Genomic DNA, 21841 nt, shown 5'->3' on the forward strand with positions numbered 1-21841 from the left:
AAAATGCTACCACAAACTCGTTTAAGATATGCAGTTGTTTCGTTGCAAGGATTTGGCTTTAGGTGTGATGAAATTGCACACAAAGGTCACGAAATCCAAATTTTAAATATTCAAACTATGGTTGAGCGAGTGAAATGAGCCTCTTAGCTCCAATGAAGATATTTAGTCATTTTCACATTGACTAGAACTGAACAGTGTTATTTTTCCCCCTTCCTCTTTGTTGCATTTTTAAAGTGCCAATGGTTAAGGTGGTTGGATGGCAGTTGACAATGAAAGCAGAATTGCACTTGCTAACTTGTAAGTGCGATCAAAGTTTAAAGCGTTAAATAAAACTCAAAATTGCTTTAGAAAAAGTTGCGAGCTACGGAAGATGTTTAACATTTCCAAAGCGCTCAAACAAAAGCTACTTTTAAGGATATGTTTTTACTTTAATTTTTTTCCTTTATTTCTAAAATGTAATGTGCACGAAGTGGGGCCGTTGACTACGTTATCATAGACTGAGTCCTTTGCTCATTTGAGAAGCAATCGAAAGTAAATTTAATGTTACTCATACGCCGAGGTGCACAAACATATTTTTTATGGGATGACTCGTGTCGATTCTCTTCTCTGTAAAAATAGTTGGTGTCAGATGGAGACACATTACATGCAGGACACGAGTTGCATATGTGAGGGTAAATTCTATATAAATAATAGTTCAACCTAGTAGTGTACTTAGATCCAAGTTGTGCTAGAGTGACGCGCGCCTGCCCGGAAAGTCTACTTTCCTCAACTACGAGTTACGGAAGTTGGACTCTGAGAACGAAAGTCACCGCGAAATCATTGGCATATAACTTTATCGACTCACCACTACATGAGGCAGAGAGCCTGAACATTTAAAAACTATTTGCTAAATATTTCACTTCACTACTTTATGGAGAGTACTCCCGCCACACTGTGTAGCTGATGTTCCAGCTTTATGGGTAGCTATGAGCATTTTTTTATCATTGTTACAAATGCTGCCAGCGAAGGTCTTCAAGATTTTTTTACGGCTCTGAACTTTAGATACAATATCTGCTGCACCAAAATTCAGGTCTTCACCGATAGTCACACCCAATATTTTTAGGTGCCGCACAGTCGATATTGGATGTCCAGTGATTCCGATATTTGCCCCGTTCATTTTATAAGTAAGGTCGCCGACCATTAAGTAGGGAAAAAGTTGTTAATTTTATAGCATAGGAAGCAATGGAAACTCGTTCGTGTGCATTAGGGATCTTCAGTATGTAAAATTAAAAAAATATGGGGATAGGACACCTACCTGCGGCAGCCCTTATTTAGCTCTTAATGGTTTTGTTAAAACGTGTATAATCTTGACTGATGCCTGCCAATCACATTGATAATTTGTAGTGTAGCTTTTGAGATTGGCTGTAAGGGTAGAGAATTCAAAGACTTGCAGTAGCTGTGGTTGAATGTGTCAAAAGTTTTTGACAAATCTAGCGCTATGAGTACAGTAAGTGGAGTGGCCTTTGATGGGATTTGAAAGTGATAGTGAAAGCCGTGCATCAGATTTCAATTAGCACTAAAACTCCTTCCATTCAAGGACCATATCTCCCGGTACTAACGCTATTACCTCGGAAGGTGGATTGAGCCACCGCCAGGGTTTACGTCCGTTGGGTTCACGTTAATTTCTCGGTAACAAGAATTTAATGGATCAGTTCAAATTGAAACCTTTTACTCCAGATGCCCACATTCCGAAGCTTATCTTTCCCATTATAGGATCATAGACCCTGTTCCCTTGCTGGTGGTTAAGACGCAATATGGTGTCATCTTGTGAGCAGAATCGTACACTTCATCCCTTAGCATTCATATGTGTCTCGTTTAGAGTCAGAAATTGCAAACTATAACTTCCTATTTTCTTTCTTTTTCCTGGCCAGTGTTAATTGGGTGGCAGTGCCCGAACGTCTTCTGACCTTTCCTTGTTCATTGCGTTTCCTTTATTGCAGTGGGATTAGAATAACCATTTACGAGAGCACCAACCAGCTAAGCATCGGTAGTTTCTGTTATTGCAGCTGTATTTGATTTAATATGGCACAAGCTCATCACAGTTAAGCCATTAGTGGAGTTTTTTTTAGCCGTACGCCACATAAGGATTCCAATTTCTAACTTCAAAAAATAAACAAATATCGCGGAATAAATTACTGGATTCATCAAATTAGAATTGAAATGTACATGCAAGTAAACGGCTAACCATACATCTGCGAAATCCCAATCTGCGTCATTTTGAGGGATTAATATCTTCCAAAGAAAAGAAATAGAAGAAAGTTGGAAAACGATCAGGCTTTGAGATGAAATACACATTGAGAGCAACGTTGCTTTGCGTTTTTTTATAGCTCGTTACGCACAGAATCCAGCAATTAAGCAACTAATGAGTTTTAAATGGCCTAACACTAAGGCAGATTGCGCCTTAATATTCGAATAGCAGTGAATGCCGCGAAGTAAGAATTTCGCAGAACATACATGCATATGGCAAAATTCGATGTGTGTTTTATTAGCGAACAAAATAAAATCAAAGCTCCGCCATTGGCGCGGAATTTAAGGTTGTGGGCACAAAAAGAAATAACTGAGTTCTATGACGAGATACATTAACGACTGCTTTAAAATGAGTGTAAGTCCCTTAAGCTTGAAAGAAAGAAATACGAGGGTGCAACTATGTGTTGTTATTAAACAATTCCGTGTCCGGTTTTAGTTCGAGCAATCACCTAGCAAAGCCCACTTCCAATGAAAACGTGGAACAAGCCGTTTCATGAAACCATGATAGAAGTTTTAACGACTATGATTAGAGGGCACGTCCTCACTGACCGCGAGAAGGAAAGGAAGACTTAAATGGTTTTTGCTGAGCATTAGGTTGTGATGTACATCAATGCGAGGCTATTTAACTTTGCATCAACTTGCGCCTACGCACCAACAGATGGTTCTGCCGAAGTGTATAAGGACGTATTTTATAGTACACTAGAAAAGACATAAGATCGAAACATATACCTTGATATCCAAATCATGTTTATAGAATTTAATTTCAGTTTGGCAATTGATCGGTTTGTAAAAATGGTTTCGAAGAAAAAGCTGGTTTCAAAAAAGTATCCGGTTTCAAAACAGTCACCATCTCACAAAATATAACGATTTCCAAAAAAATAAACTATTCTGAGAAAGCAGTCGGTTCCAAAACAGCGACCGGTTCAAGGAAGTATCCTGCCCCACAAAAAGTTAATGGCTTCCAACAAAAGTAAAGAGAGCCAAAAAAGTTACCGGATTCAAAAAAGTTACATGTAACCGCATTCTATCAACAATCTGGATTTAAACCAATAACCATATTAAAAGAATAAACATATAGAGCGTTTTCGAAGTGGCAGTCGAGAAAGGGTGATAGCCGTGTAAAAAATTTCTTGCGACGACCATTTCATCACATTTAATGAATTTTGAGAAATTCCTGATAATTATGCACCTTCTGCTAACGTTCCAATCGCTGAACTCTCGAATTAACAACTCCAATTTTCTGTATGGCAAAATGGTATTTATTTACAATTCTACTTCACAATTACAATTATAGCGTACTTCACTGATAGCTTGTTTAAATCAAACTGACTCTTCCTCACTTGCACCGCGCTGCTTTTATAACTAATTCACCTATTTTTCCTAAGGTCTAGTCTTTTCACGAACATGCCTTCTAGAACAAAAGTAGCTCATACTTGGTTATTTTGCTATATACATGTATATCGGTAGTTCATGTTTTTCTTCTAGCTATATGCGTGTATATGTGTGAGTAACAATTTCTGCTCTTCGCTGTTGATAACGTGATGTGTGATTGTTTCTCTTTCTTCTTCGCTATTATCTGCTGAATACACACATATGTGTATGTGAAATAATCTCTTTGCTTCTTTTTTACATTGGTTTCCGATCGGTTTGATTATTTTACATACATGCTTGTTAAGCTTTTCCGATCTATTGTGATGTAGTGCAGCCCTACGTTTCTCCAAATTTCCTGGGCTTCCTCTGGAGCGATTCTGTATTTTATCAACAATAAAAACACCAAAACAACAACAACATAAATTTGAAATTATCACAAATGGACATGTTCAGATTAAACATCCATTTGTAAATTTTTACTTAAATTTAACTTATGGCATTAAATTTAGAAAATAAAACATAATTTACAAAAATAAAACAATACAATCTACTGTGGTACACTTGTCATACTAAAAGTATTTTAGTAAGTTTGTGAAATATTCTTCGTGGCCTTTTACGTATGCGTGTAAATGACTTACTGTCGTTGTATTTATTTACTAACACTGTAGTGATGTTCGAAATACTAATATTCGACACAATATTAATGAAAGTGTTTTGTGTTAAATAAAAAATACTTATTTGTTCATAACAGCTCAGACCCAAAAATATGTCATACTTCTCTTTGCGCAACAGAAGCAATAATCTATTAAAGTCTTTCCCTAAGTAGAAGTCCGCCCATACGAAAGTAGTGAATTTCATTGCAGACTGATAGATCATCGTCGGTTTAGATAACACACACGCACAGTTTTGAGTTGTGGCCATGCCTACGAGCAAGTATTTAAATGTAAGTGTGCGACTATCTGCTGCTTTTGGTTGCCTTTAGATGACAATCAAGTGCTCACAATTACGATGCTGGTCTGACACGCAGCTGAAAAATCAACTTGTAGGTAGGAATTGAGCCGAAAACGTGCTATTCGCATACATTTAAAAATTCACATTTGTACATGGGCATGTGAGAAAGTCAAACACCCAGCGGAAAAAATATTAGCTTTATAAGTACAGTTTATTTGGTCCTAATAACCCAGCGAATACCTCAACTAGCCACAATATGTTCTTTTTGTTCATTTTAAGAATGACTAGAAATCGTATTTAGTTTTGTGAAGGTCACCGATCTGTCTCAATTGTGAATGATTTGAGTTGGTTTCACATATGTTTAGCCTCGTTTAGCATGTGCTGAAATATATGATCTTTTTTATAAGTCCCAGAAGCGCATGCCTCCTTGCTCCAGCGCTAGGCTCAAGCCCCATCTTTTACAACGGTTTGGTAAGATTGATATTATTTATGGTGACCTGTAAGCTTAAAATACTTAAAAATGTGGTACTGGCTTACGAGTCGTACCCATTGATGGCAAAGTGTTTGTCCGATCGATCGTCTGTGAATCTGAAATAGTTACCTTGGCGAGCTCACCCCTTTTTCAGTTGTTCTTTACAGGAAATAAATGTGGATATTTTTCTTTTTAATGTGTAAAAATTTAGGTGTGCGGCTATTCTTGCATGTACGAGTGTCCAGAGTTCCCACTAACGAAGCATAAGTACACTAGGCATGACATTTCTCTAATTGATAGGTTGCATATTACAATCTTAGCCTCTTTAGAGCATAATCTAATCAGTCTTTAAGCATAACAAAGACTTAACCTTTATCTAGTCAATTATTCGTGTAGCTTACTTCGATTTCTACCACCAGTCTGTGCTCCGTAAATAATAATCGTTCTTCCTTGAGTCACTTACCCTGAGCCAAGCGATTACCGCTTGAATCGCTTCATTCATACCTTCTGGCAGGAAGCCACACCGATCCATAAACCATATATTGCTCTGGTCAAAAATTTTCATAATTTTTGCATCTATATACGTCTTACTATCATAATCATTATATCAAAATAGAGTTTCGGGCAGGGATAATGGCAGGGTGAATCAAGTATGTGTTCAAGCTTTTATGAATTTAAAGAACTCTCGATTATTCTTTGCCGTCTGTTTTCGCTGAAATCACTGAATCCTCTAATTAAATTCTCAAACACCCTGAAAACAAAAACCATTTTATTTATAGCTTTACTATGATAGCATAAATTCACAATTCAAATTATTACTTTACCTACAGCATTTTCACATCAAGCTGATTAATTGTTCCTTAGATTGCGCTGTTTATATACTACACAGTTGGTTCGCCAAATTTTCCACCTTTGGTTCGCCATAATTTTCCTCCAAGGGTGGAAAATTATGACGAACCAACTGAATTCTTGCTTATTAACTTCTCATGTATATCTCATTTATGTTTTGGCTTAATACGTGTGTGTGTGTAGCTAATGTTATGGCTGTAATGGCATATTCGCTCTTTGTACGCGTGTGTGTTTAATGCAGTGTTCGGAAAAAATGCAAATACAAGTGTATTATTGAGACCGAGAGCACGAGCATCCCGGCAGAAAATAAAATTTAAAACTGCAACATGCAGATGGTGAATTAACTAAAAACAGTTTTATCAAAATTTTAAAAAAAATTTTTTTTTGGGTTGATATTTATTGACCCAAAAACAAAAAATCAACAAAAAAAATTTTTTTTTTCAGTTAAATAAATAAAAAAAAATGTTATCTTTAGCTTTAACATTAAAGTACGTGTATTTAGAATATGATGTTAAAAGGGTTACATTAAAAACACAAGCGCATGCGTCGGCTTTTCTTTGACATTTCATCTAAAACTACATCAACGGTAACAATTTGATCACGGTGGATGCTTAGTGCAGCCAATCAATCGATTTTCACTCATCGTGTTTCTCAAATAGTTTTTAATCAGCCCAAGGGTTGAAAACGATATCTCGTTCGTTGCCGTTGTTACTAGAAGCATACACAAGATTTTCAACAACATTTGAACATTAGGAAAAGCCACAGAATCGCATTCCTGTAACATAAATCATAGATAAAGTGATAAAAAAAAGCCAAAGTACCTCCTTCAGGAATAAGTAGAATTCATGCTTTTTGAGCCTATGCATGAGATCTAACGTATACGTATATAAAATTCAAAAGAAAGAAACTGATCGAATAGAAAAAAAATTTATTTAAAAAAGTCATATCTACACGGAAAAAAAAACACATTTTACAATGTAAAAAACACATTATTTTCTCGTTTATCAAATAATTTGAATTTTACATTTTTGAAATGCGTTTTTTGACATGAAAAAAAAATGTGGATATTACATTATAATAATGTGTTTTCCAGATGGAAAATAATGTCAAATTTGCATTATATTTCAAAATAGGAAATGTGTACTTCGAAAAAATGCTGTAAATTTAGTATTATTTAAAATTGGAGAATAAAATCAAAGGACGAGAATTAGTATCGTTAAGTTCGGCAAACAAACAGAACCGTAAGCAATGTTTATATGTATGTTTATATGAAGCTTGTCGCCGTGACGTAAGGGCAGGAGCATCATGCAAATATTCAGATGCATGGAGTTTTCATATTTGCCTTTTCATTCCGAGGAATGTAATTGCGGTTGAGGCAAACGAGCAAACGCCTGAATTGATTATATTCACGAATGCAATCAGTTGGTTGATTTTCAATCAATGTCGATTATGTTCGTTTAAGGCTTGGTTTCCTCGAAAGCTGTGCCGCTATATAGCGGTCGTTACATAGCGGTAGAGTACGTTGCAATGTAAAAGTATTTATGTGGCAACTAAGAAGACGGCAAAGTTCACCGTAACATAATACAGCGGGCGGGCATAAAACAACCCTGCCGCCATGACGGTAGAAAATCGTTCATTTACCATTTTTTCCCACCGCTATTGTCAAAGCGTTGAATATTTTGTCAAATATTTCAAATTATTTATAAAATAAACAACATTTTTTAATTGAAATTTTTTCTTGTGAGTTTATTAAAAGAAAAATTATAAAAAAACTAAAAAAACATGCAAAAATGTAAAATTAACTTTTGCAACTCGTCTGCCGTAACAGTTCATAGTTTCTAACAAAGCGTTGCCGCTAGAAACGGTGAGTATACCGGCCGCTCTTTAGCGGTCGTAATATAGCGGTACCGCTTTTGGAGGAAGCCAAGCCTTTAAGCAAGCTGGATCATTGAAGACGATCATGTTGCCGAATGCAATCGAACGTTGTTGTGTTCGATTTTTGCCGTTCTCTTATATGTATGTAGATGGTTGTTAGACAAATTTACAAGGATACTTCTTTATGAAATTATAGTAAAAGTTAACATATACATTTGTATATATAATAAATTTCAGAATTATATGAAACAGAATATGATTAAAATAAAAGGTGAACACATACGTAGGCTTGCATATTAAAAATATAATATCACCAACAAAGTAAATACGTAGCATAATTATAAAGAAATTTTATAACATAGACATAAAAACTTCAAATATTTGAATTGTAAAGACCTAAAAAATCAAATGATCCTGGGGCAAGGGGAAGGCGGTTTAAATCCCCAAAATTCCCCCGTCGCTACGCCCCTGATTCAGATTAATTTTCGATCATTTTGCTAAGTTACTTTCAACGTTCTATAGTAACTTCTTACAGAGAAGAGGTTTAACTTTTTCGAATTTTTTTCGGCACAGAAAAAAAATTAATACAGAATGTAAATGCTACAACTTTTGTTCAAATAATTAACAAAAAAACTCATATTGATTTGAAATGTTATTACCCAAAACATATTCAATAGGTAAAAACCCAAACCTAAATATTTTTGGAAGATGAGTTAATTACGGAAAGGCCGTCTTAACAGTATTGTTTCTACATCATAATATTTCAACATTTGTGCGACAGCCGTGCACAATGTTTATTCGTTGCTGTCTCTCCAACAACTCAACGAGGGAATGTAAAAATACGTGTGAGCAAATCTGGCTCAATTGAGCTATGGATCGCCGACCATTTTAATGTCATCTAAGCTCTTTGTTGCTGTGTACATATGTGTGTAGCTGTTTGCTATTTCATCTGCTCATATTGCTGATTCTTTGAAACTATTCTTATTTTTTAATTCCGCACTATTGCAATGGAGTATATTCCAACACACATACACAGAGAGGATCATGAAAACAATTTGTGGTGCCTGATAATAATGTAGGTTACACTAAAATTCTTGCGGTTTAATAGACCTGACACATGTATACTGATTTCTATAACAAGACAATGGTCTGTTATACAAAGATATATTAAATGAACTATGCATCGTTCCTTTTGCCATTGGAACACTCTTTGACCCCGAAGGAGTAGCCTTTCATGCATGCCTGAAGCTACTATCGACTTTCTTGGTTATAAAAACACTGTATATACTTTGTATGTATGTATATCTGAGTGAGATAAATATTATTTCACACTTGACATGACACTTATCATACGCACACTTCGCCACATTACATTTACAGGCAGCTCACAGCTGTGCCAAGTGGCAAAAGTGTCAAATAGCATGCCGACCTTATCAGTCAAAAAATATAATAAACCTCTTTGCTAGAAATGTTTGCGTATGTAGTGTATGTGATTGGTATGTAAATATGAGCAAACTGGAAGTATGATGAATATTCGGAAGCAGGGATGCAACTCAGAAAACGCCAAAATAACGGTATCTAACTAACATTTTTGACATTATCAATGCTGCGGCTTTGTGCTCTAGTATATCTCATGTTACCGTTAATCAGGGTAAGCAGGTGTAGTCAAAAATGTGCTACACCATCATCATAATTGATTGACGTTTTATCGCTTAGGCGAATGTCGCCGCAGCGTAGCATCCCTAATGCGCTATAACTGATGCCAACTGCGAGCATCAAGGGAGATCAAGTCCTCTTCTACCTATCAGACCCAACTCAGTGAAGATATCTCATTTCCTCTGCTGCCGTAGAACTGCTTCAAGCGACTCTAGATAATTAAACAAACTTTCAAAATAACGTATGAGTGCTATCAGAAAAACATGTCAAATGAACTGATAAACACTTTCGTAATGTGAAATAAAAAAGCCTGAATAAAGCGAAACCACCACCTATAGTATATATTGTGTGCACAACAAGTATGTTATATTATCTGTCAAATTGACTGTCAAGATGCTTAGCGCTTTGGCAATGTTTGGAGAAGATTCTCAATATGGCAGCACATTCGTCTGACTATCTTCAGCGGGTGATAGAAAGAGATGCAGGATGAGACCACGATAGTAACTTAAGACACGCTCACCTTCTTTGATATTCTGACGTCTACGTTTAAGATATCACATTTGTCTTTTGATAGTATTAAACTAGAAGGATAATGATATAATACGCAGAACGTTGAGAAAAATATTACTACAGGCCCACATCATAGGCAAATTTGCCTTTTTAATGCCCCCGAGACTCCATACCGAGGCTATTTACTTACTAACTTTTCTTCCTTGTCACTATCTTCCATATTCGAATATATATTAAGTAACCGTTCCTAAGCTGAACTTGTTGAAGATAAAAATCACGACATGTATATGAACCCTCTAAGCTCGGGTGTTTGCCATAATCAATGTGCAGTGCAAATGCTTACGCGTCGGCCTGTATAGTCAAGCTGCATCAAACTTACTTAAAAACTCACCACAGTCGCTTCTTCGTTAGGATAACTGGGAACCGCCATCTTCCTCTGTTTCCGTAGGCGGGTTACATCAAACTTATTTTAATTTTTTTACCAATTTGTGATAGGTTTTTGATTAATTTGTTGTCAAAACTTTTTAGATTTTGTTATAGAGCAGTTATCGATTTGTCATCGAAATATAATCGACTTGATATCAAAAATGTACCCATTTGATACCAAAAGGCTATTCATTTAATTTTTAAATTTTATTGATTTGTTATCGAAAGGTTATCGACATGCTACTTAGAAGCTCTCGCCAAGTTATCGATTCGTTATTAAAAAGCTATAAATTTGTTATGGAAAAAGTATCAGTTTTCAAAAGTTATCGAATTTCTATCGAAAAGTTATCGAGTTGTTATCGATTTACTAATGCAATATTTCCGGTTCGTTATCAGAAAATTATCCGTTGATATCAAAAAGTTAGCAATTTGTTATCGTAGTGTTACCAGTTTATTGTCAGAGTCTTAACGATATGTTATCGACGACTCATCGGTTTGTTACGAAATAGATACCGATAAGACTGCGTCAATGACAAAGCTGTAACGCAGCCTGAACAAGCCGTTATAAAACCAATAAGATGCTGATGATGGTGATAATTTGTTGTCCATAATAGGCCCATAATAAAACAATACATTGCTGCTTAAATTAGGAGGAACTGACGAAACTCCTCTTATCAGAATAATCGCTTAAATGGGGGATATATGCGATCCGGTCCGGTATCCGACTACGATACCTAGTTTGCGTTTAAACAGACGCACAGGCAAACATGGCTTTATAAACTCACTTCGTCGTTCCCATCATTCGGGTAAACTTGTTGGTAGGTCTACGTGTTCTCCTTGAAAAACTTACAAATTTCGAGAATCGGACCAAATGTAATATATCGGTTCCTTTTCATGCAAAGCGAAATTATCATTTAATTATTATTTATTATGTAAACATTCAATTACTTACAAGACTTTCAGCAATCTCCGTCTGACAGCAATTACAGCTACCCCACAGTGAAATGTCAATTACTTCTTGTCAAATATTGTAGACTGGTTTTCAATAGAAAAGCCATCAGCTAAACGTATGTTTGGACACAAATGCTTGTATGTATGTATGTACACATTAACATAGACTTGAGCAAGATTAGAAATATATAATGTAGACATATAAAGATGATACTTTATTATTAGTAGATAATTCTTGCTCGCAGATACGTATACGCCATGTAGTTATATCATGTATGTATGTGTGTGTATATGTCACTAAATGTGCTTTACATACATATCTGTCGTATGCACTCTTCATTTATGTTTTTGTATTAGTATTAGATGAAATTCCTCTTTTAATTACTACAAGAGCAGCTTATTGAAAGGGATTAAATCGGCGCGACAAGCTAAAGTCAAGTGACAACTGTAATTAAAACTATCATCATTTAAGAGACAAGCATATAAGCAAACTCCACACTAGCGGATGTGTGTATGTAAAATAACAGGATAATGTACTTGCTTCTAGTAAAATTTCCTTGGGTACGTCGTAAGCCCAATTTTGTTTTGTGGAATTCTCAATGGCATTTTAATATTTGTTTAGTTTTTTTATGCATAACAAGTTCAGCTGGAAATTTTAAAATAATAATCATAAGGTAGGCATCTTGTCGATAGTCTGAGGTCTAGCTGAACTCCATATCGCCCGAATATGTGGTTGAGGGACAACTTTGAAACATAATATAAGCGATGCATCGAACCTGGAGAGCAAAATTAGCGAGGAGTCAACGAGTTTCGTGATGGAGACGCAGGTCAATCCAGAGAATGTCAGAGCACTCTTTCATAGCACTGGGCAGCACCAATAACTGTCCTATGCTTGGATCTCATTAGCGAAGTAGGAACTATGTCGAAAGCAACAACTTATAATGCTGCAAGTCAGAAAAATTAAGATGGGAAATCAGGCGATAATCCAAAAAGAGGTAACGCTAAGGGTCACACTTTGGTGGAGGAGCAAAAAGAAAGTAACACTAAGGTTCAGACATGCAATAACATTCCGAGTTGAAGCGGCCATTGGAAGTTCATGCACGAGAGACATAACAATACCACACCGCTTAACTCCACGATCTCAAAATTCATGGATTCAAGGGGGTGGCAAACGTGACACATAACTTTATAACTTAAAAGCTTCCGCAACTGAATTGCCAACCTCACCTACACGAGGGGAATCAAAATTCAAAGATGGACACCATGCGTTATGGATGGGAGGACAAGCTCCATGTACTTCTCAGTCAGAACCCAAATATGTAAACATGGAGTGAGCAAGAAAGGAGATACCAGCGCGGCGAATTATTTATGTTAAGTATGAAGTGTGATACAAAAATTTTTTTTAAATTGTATGCATTTTATTTCACATTATCCAAAAGTAGTCTCAAGCGTAAGCTTCCAGATGGCATATCTTGCGTACACTCCTAGACTTAATTTGTATTCTTTAAAATGATATGCGACAATCTTACGGTGTGATGATACAAACGGAAGAGTGCGCCCATTTCGGACGCTTGAGCTATGTTTACCGACCGACTTTATATCACGATTTTAGGGCAGAATGCAGCCCACAGACTTGAAGAGTTATTTCATATTAGGTACTTTCTCTTTATCTTATATATGTTATCACTTCTCTCTTATCAGTTTGGGTTTCTCAGTCGTTTCAGCAAAACAGCGGATCTACTCAGCCCATTTTCTTAATTCGAGACTTAGACTGGAACGGCCCCTGCTGAAACACTTAGTACTTTAGTGGGAATACATCCCTTCCCTTTTCTGACAGAGAAAAAGGCAACACTAGGCGCACTAAAACTTCCAAGTATTTCGTTGTTGAAGACAGGAAACATGATAGGGCATATGGAAGTGACAAAAAAATGTATAGGAAATCTCACATTACAACTGACGTAATATCCCTTAAGCTCCGAATCTCACGGAACTTTGAAGTGTCCATTGTCGACAGGATCTACTGAAAAACAAGGAATTCATACAATGGCCCTGACTCAGAGTTCGAGTTCACAGATGGATCGAAATTCGATGACAGGAGAACGGCAGCTGGCATCTATGTGACGAACTTCAAGAAATCGATACCAATGGGATACTACCCACCATATTTCATGCAGAAATCCATGCAATAGAAGTCTATGGTAAAGAATGTCTGCGAAGAGGCTCAACATCGAAGAACACCTACATTATTTCGGACAGCCAGGCAGCCCTGTGTGCCTTGCCATCCTACACAGTTACATCTAAGCTAGTGGATGAGTGTACTGAAATCCTTCATGACCTGGGAGCCAAAAACAAGGTTTTGTTAGGATGGGTTCAAGCACATCAGTGACATAAAAGTAATGAACATGCAGATTACCTAGCAAAGCAGGGTGCTAAAGCAACATTCTATGGTCCAGAGCCCTTTTGTGGACTTACAAAAGCACGCACCTGGGAAATCATAAGTAACTGGGAAACTTAACAATTCAGACGTTACTGGATTGACAGCCCAAGGCAAAGACAGGCCAACCTGTTTATACTTCCGGCAACGAAAGTAAGTGGTCTACGATATAACCTAAGTAAGTTAAATATATCCAATACCCAAATTTGTCGTTTCTGTGAGCTGGATGATGAAACGCCGGTTTACATTATCTGCGAATGTTTCGCTCTGACTAGGCAGAGACTCTCCCATCTAGGTGGTGTGCCTCCGAAGCCCTATGCGATAAGAAGTAAAAAGCCTGAAGAGGTACTCAGATACGTCAAAAGCCTCCAGATACAAAATTAGGCTGAAAGGTCATGCACAATAGATCTGCACAATCGCAATGCTTCCAGGCCTAGTAATATACTGGGATATGTTTGCAACAGAATATCATAAGGATATTATATACCCGGTATTCTTCAATACTACTTTTGTTAAAAATATGTTTAAAAAAATTAAAAAAACAAATGTAAAGCACGATAACCTCCGAAGAGATCTAAGGCCGAGCTTCTCCTCCAATTAGCGTGGTGCTCATCTTGATTTTCCCTACAAATTGGCCGGACGGGACCTACATGTTTTATGCCGACGCCGAACGACATGTGCAAGGCAGATGAGTTTTCACTGAGAGCTTTTCATGGCAGAAATACACTCGGAGCGCTTGCCAAATACTGCCGAGGGGCGACCCTGCTTAGAAAAATTTTCTTCTACATGAAAAACCTTATTTCTAAATTTTTGATGTTGCTTTGCCGGGCGTGCAAACACAGGGCATACGGTGTGGCAGGCAGAGCATGCTACCATCACACCACGGCGGCCGCTAAATATGTTTAGCTAAATTTTTAAATTGCTGGACTACTTGCCAGGCTATCGTTTATAAATTTTATTATGATAACTTCTGTTATAAACTTTCTTACTTAGTATGTGTAAGTCAAAAATTGGACGATGAAAAATTATCAGAATTGAATGCGCACCACATTAACCTTTGGCACAAGTAACAACATTCAAATCGAGTGGGCAATACACACACAGCTGCAGCTGCTCCTCCTCTTCGAGCAAATCGATCACCCAACAGTTACGCATTTATTGGTAATGGCCCGTACGAGCCAAAAAAATATATTTTTGGCAAACAGTGATACACAGTGAAAAAATAGATAAATCAAACATAATGACGGTCGATGTAGCATACGCCAACAAGCAAGTTGAAAATACTACAACTACAATCATAACAACAAAAACATACAAACGCCGAAATGCATTGATTTGCGTTTTCACTTGTTATATCTATTCGCTGTTTTTGCTTTTTTGTTGGTGCTGTGCACAAAATACAAATTTACGAATACCTCCATTTTACCATGCCGTTGCTGCGCTGCGTATCATAACTCACAGTCCGGTGGCAGTAGACGGAGAATAATTCAAAAGTGTCCTATACGCTGCCAAAAGCAGTAATTAGCGTGCAGCGGATGTATGTACATACTGTGGGGTGCGTGTCCGTTAGACTAGGCCGGAAAAAAGTTTAGGAAGTTTTCCACTGTACTCGAAAAGAAAGTAGAGAGTGCCGTCTCCTGCCTTATCGGTATGCGACGGACGGAATAGTTGGCTTTATTTAGGCAAAGGACTGTGGGTTAATCCGAACAACTGAGGAGGCGAATGTCTGTTGTCAAAAGCGGGGAGTATCGGAATTATGACAGTTGTGCAGCGATATGATAGCCAACAGACAGTAGTCGAGATGACAATGCGGCGCGATTAAGGTTAGGTTAGGTAAGGTTACAGCTTCTCAGTAAGGAACAGCTCACTTGAACTTGTTTATCAATTATATTACCACATATTCTAAAGTTGGTTATCAATTAGAAATAAGGCACGCATCGATATAGATATATCCATGCGTAGATAGGCTCAACGTACCATATTAATGATGAATGTGGCAACAACAAGTTGCATGACTAGGTCATATTTCCGCCATGGTTGTGGCCATTTTTCCCACGATGTCAAACGGGTACAGATTCAGCATTGCGTTTAATGCCAGGTCGGATATCATACCCCGCTTATTTCAACTATAGCAAATCGCTGCTCTGCTCTGAACCTCGAATCGGCGTGACCACCATATCGAACAGCCCCATATGTTTGCCAATTGCCCCACCATAGAACTGCAAATAACAGAAACCTTTCTAGCTCTCTCTTCCACTCTTCCATATTAAGCTTCAATCACAGCTTTCTGCCAAGAATAATTAATACCCGTACTTAACCCTGTCAGACTGAGTCAGCGGTACAACCCCAAAAGTGTTTGATCTAAATTTAGCAATTTTGTACCTCTGCGTTAATTAATGTATTCAGAAATTTACCACTGGAAATAATGGCCATATCACCGCCATTAGCCATTATTTCTTCAAGGTCCTAAAGCAGGTCGTTCAAAGCAAGGAAGAAAGAATAATCCTTGTGTTCAGTGCGGTAGTCATATAAAATAAAAAGCTAGAAGTCAGGTTAGTGCTGGCTCATTGGTTGGACACCACCGCCGCAAAAGCTGGATGCCATATGATAGGTGATAGGATGGGAGGCGGAGCGGAACCAGCTGGAAAATCGTAGGCCTTTGCGTGGGCATGGAGAAACAGTACAAATCTGCAGCACATGACTGACACCTCGGTCCAAGGCCGGATTCAGAGCTAAGGCTCCCTAGGCGTTGGCGTTTGGAATATTTAGCCTAGTGAAAAAATGTACAATTATTTTAAGTAGCTTCAAATTAAATTTTTGAGATTTTAAATCTTGGAAATCTTTTAAAAAAATCAATTTCCAATTTTTTTACCCAAATTTCTCAACTAGGGAGAAAAGAAATGATGAGAAATAGCCTGCAAACGTGGAGCTCAATTACTTTTTAAGAACGGTGTAATATGCATTTGCATCAATACGTGCCTATGTAAACAGTTTTTATTGTACGATGGCACTATTTTCGTAGGCAGCTTGCAGGTGATTATGCCACAAATCATCCATTCGACCGAGTCACCACGCCACGATCATTAAGTGCCTGCAGGCATACCAACTTTGTATCATTTTTGGTTTGGTATATATTTTTATACTCAGTTGAGCAGAGCTCACAGAGTATATTAACTTTGATTGGATAACGGTTGGTTGTACAGGTATAAAGGAATCGAGATAGATATAGACTTCCATATATCGAAATCATTAGGATCGAAAACAAATTTGATTGAGCCATGTCCGTCCGTCCGTCCGACCGTTAACACGATAACTTGAGTAAATTTTGAGGTATCTTGATGAAATTTGGTATGTAGGTTCCTGAGCACTCATCTCAGATCGCTATTTAAAAGGAACGATATCGGACTATAACCACGCCCACTTTTTCGATATCGAAAATTTCGAAAAACCAAAAAAGTGCAATAATTCATTACAAAGACAGATAAAGCGATGAAACTTGGTAGGTGAGTTGAACTTATGACGCAGAATAGAAAATTAGTAAAATTTTGCACAATGGGCGTGGCACCGCCCACTTTTAAAAGAAGGTAATTTAAAATTTTGCAAGCTGTAATTTGGCAGTCGTTGAAGATATCGTGATAAAATTTGACAGAAACGTTACTGCTATTACTATATGTACGCTTAATAAAAATTAGCGAAATCGGAGAAGGACCACGCCCACTTTTAAAAAAAAAATTTTCTTAAAGTAACATTTTAACAAAAAAATTAATATCTTTACAGTATATAAGTAAATTATGTCAACATTCAACTCCAGTAATGATATGGTGCAACAAAATACAAAAATAAAAGAAAATTTAAAAATGGGCGTGGCTCCGCCTTTTTTCATTTAATTTGTCTAGAATACTTTTAATGCCATAAGTTGAACAAAAATTTAGTAGGGACATAGATTTTATGACGTTAACTATTTTCTGTGGAAATGGGCGAAGTCGGTTGAAGCCACGCCCAGTTTTTATACACAGTCGTCCGTGTGTCTTTCCGCATGGCCGTTAACACGATAAATTGAGCAAAAATCGACATATCTGTACTGAACTTAGTTCACGTATTAATCTGAACTCACTTTATTTTGGTATAAAAAATGAACGAAATCCGTCTATGACCACGTCCACTTTTTTTCATTACGAAAAATGAAAAACATGCCATAATTCTATACCAAATACGAAAAAACGGATGAAACATGGTAATTGGATTGGTTTATTGACACGAAATATAACTTTAGAAAAAACTTTATAAAATGGTTGTGACACCTACCATATTAAGTAGAAGAAAATGAGAAAGTTCTGCAGGGCGAAATAAAAAACCCTTGAAATCTTGGCAGGTATTACATATATAAATAAATTAGCTGTATCCAACAGATGATGTTCTGGGTCACCCTGGTCCACATTTTGGTCGATATTTGGAAAACGCCTTCACATATACAACTACCACCACTCCCTTTTAAAACTCTCATTAATACCTTTAATTTGATACCCATATCGTACAAACACATTCTAGGGTCACTCCTGGTCCACTTTTATGGCGATATCTCGAAAAGGCCTCCACCCATAGAACTAAGCCCCACGCCCTTTAAAAATACACATTAACATATAATAATATTGAAATTGAAACCAAAACCGAAACGGAAACGGAAATTTAAACGAACTAAGACGAATATAAATCAACCACCAAACTTATAATGATACTGAAATCAGAATCTACACCGAAATTGGAACTGTAACAGTGACCTTGTCAATCAAAATATGCAATAAAAGTTGTTGTCATAAAAGAAAAAATTTTTGTTTCCGAAATAGAATGATATATTGCCGTTATGTATGTCGGGTTCTTTCCAGGCATTCATGGTTGATGCGAGAGTTCCAACAAAGGCTAAAGTTTTTGATATGCTGTTCTTGAAAGAGTGCTTAGCTCCACCAATAGGTGCAAGTAATCTTATTCGTCGTCGGTATTCTCTTACGGAATTACATGGAAACTGGCAGTTTCAACACGGTTGAACCAAAGAGGTATATGTAGGTACTTTAGTCGTTATTTCCGCATAACAATTGAAAAGATGGTTGAAGATGGATGAAAAAGCTGCCTGATCTACGCACTAAGCTCTTTTTATACCTTTAATGAAAATGAAATGGTATATTAATTTTGGCACGAATCTCAAAATTGTAAGTCCTTAAAGGAAAATAGATAGACCCACCATTAATTATAGAGAAATAATCAGGATGAAGAGCTGAGTCTGTCTGTTTGTATGCAAACTAGTCCCTCAATTTTTGAGATATCTCGATAAAATTTGGTGAGCGAGTGGATCGGACCACTATAGCATATATCCTCCATACAACCGATTTTTGAGAAAAAGAGGATTTTTGTCATACCTTCCTCAATTTATCAGATTGAAGCTTCAAACATCACCATATGCTTTCGTATATTGCACATATTGTTTTCTGAAAAATTCACAGAGATCGGTGGTATATATAGTATATATCTCATACAACCGATTGTTCAGATAAGAAACTTTTCGTAATTACTGCCCTATTTTAAGAGCAACGAATGCTTACGTATATAGCATATATTGTTGTCTGAAAAAATCATAAAGATCGGTAGTATATATAGTATATATAGTATATATATAGTATATATACATACTTTCGCAATTTTAGCCCCATTTTAACAGCTATAACATAGACCGTTGGTATATATATTATATACCCCATATAAACTGCCCCTTTTGCGCCTTTTGCCCCTTTTTTACGGCTAGAAGCTTCAAGTTTCATCAAATACTTACGTTTACGTCATATATTGTTGAAATACGTGATTCGTAGTCATAGTTTTTACATGCAAACCACAAAAAACCTGAAACTTTGCATCCTCACACAAAGTACCTACCTATCTTTTATTTTATATTTATCTTAAAAATTGTTTAGGTGTGTACATCTGTTCACTATATGTTTCTTATCTTATACAGCCGATTACTTGGAGATTACGAATGGGATAAGATTACTGTTCAGCTCCATTCATGAAAGCAATGAAGTCCCTTCCTTACTTGTTTTCTTTGGGTTTTGACGAGATCAGCCGGCGTACAAGATAACGATATTTCGATAGGGCGGCAGCTTCGGTGATCTATTGAAATCATATCGAATGTGGAGAGTATCAAATGCGCACATCGAATGGTCATACAATTAAGCTTTTTTTCATTAATTGGTTGATGGAGTTAACATGGGAACGATGCTCTGATGTTAAGAAATCGCCTGACCGACAAAGAATGAGTTTAATGAATAGGCTGTCAGGCGCAGGTTCTATCATCGATTTCCGTCAACTCAATTAGTGAGCCACATGCTTGCAAAGGAAATGCCTACAATACTGATGGCTACCTCTCTATTAACCCTACACGTCATATAAGGCTATGAAAGTGTTAAAATCTTGGACTTTCGTGACTTTCGCGGTAAGTCCGGGTAAGTAACGCGCTTATGTAGGCGCAATATCTATTGCAACCAAACGTTTCAGACGGTATGTAGCTCTTAACAACTTTGAGGACGTCACCGCTTTACCGATTATTTCTACCTTGAAGTATGACGCTTTATGCCTACTTCCGATTTTAAGGTCGAATAGGTTGTACTGCACGAAGTTTTGGCTGATAAAAGGTATACCACTCTAACATTCTCACTCGTGATCTATCCTGTGGCTGTTTTAGCTATCGCAGGCTCGATGGTCCTACGAAGTCTCATTTATCGCTGCTCTAAAATACTCGCAGTTCAACCGTTGCAATTCAGTTGCTGAACTTTGATATTCACCTAAAACTTTCGGTTCGCATTGTGTGAGGCTTTATCGCTTGACAGCACAGTACTACAAAAACATCCGTTAAGAGGTTTCCGTTGCTAAACTCTGACCATCTAGGAGAGTGGCATCGACCAATGCATAAAGTGCCGCTAGGATACGGTGCACAAGTGATGAGGGACAAATAGCAGATGATTTTCTCTAGCACGAGTGCTATTTTTGGAAAAGGCAAGTCGATGCAGGATTGTGAACATAGTTCTTTAGGGTGATAGTTAAATTTATTGAATGGACAAAGTGGTTCGAAACGCGGTAGCTGATAGAACAAAGGTTACTTTACTTTAAGGACATCATAATAAGCTCATTGATATTCTAAGTGTCGGGCTGGCATGCATCTTCTCAGCCTAGTCCTTTTTACCTAACATAATCTACGACAGCCATAAGACCAAGCGCGTGGCTATAAAGTATCCAAGAACATGTGCATGTCGCACAACCTTGGACTATCAAATTTATTCTTATCATTAAAAAGAGAGTACTGTGGTATCATGATGGGTATTCTGTGCACTGCCTTCCGCCTTCAATGCTTTTAAATTAGGTTTCGTAATAGATAGCAGATGTTATAGAAAGTGTGAGTTGAGTGGAGAGAAAACTATCGAGCACGTGCTGTGCTAGTGCCCTTGGCTCGCCAGGCTAAGACTGAATTCGGAGTAGCACAGTTAACAGATATAAAAGCAGTTACTAACATAGATCCTAGAGAGCAGCGCTCACACGCTGTTGATACTTTATTCTAGAATCTATATTTCTCCATTTTGGTGTTTATATAAAAACTCTTGCCTGCTACAAATTCAGCGTCATAAGTTTGCTAACCCATGCACATAAAGGTTAAACACGTCATTATGCCTCTAGAAAAGTGCATCCATCATGGTTAATTAATTCTAAGCCACGTTAGTCACTACATTACATATGCTTTATGTGTCCTACAAGTTTGTATTTGGATTATCTAACTACAAATGTATGTATGTCAAAACGCTAATATGTATGTTATTTCGTTCAAAGTTTATTAAAATTATTATCACTCAAACGCAATGTCAGCTGAGCGCAAGAACCAAAAAAAAAAAAAACCAACATTTGTAAATTAATACAAAACACATGTTACACAAAAATTATTACAACATGCTGAATTATTGCTGTCATACATTTCGCATTACGCGTTTAAATAATAACTATGAAAACAAAAAAAAAAAAACAAAAAA

Source organism: Eurosta solidaginis, chromosome 1 (assembly GCF_040869045.1).
Source record: "Eurosta solidaginis isolate ZX-2024a chromosome 1, ASM4086904v1, whole genome shotgun sequence".
In the NCBI taxonomy this organism is placed as follows: domain Eukaryota; kingdom Metazoa; phylum Arthropoda; class Insecta; order Diptera; family Tephritidae; genus Eurosta; species Eurosta solidaginis.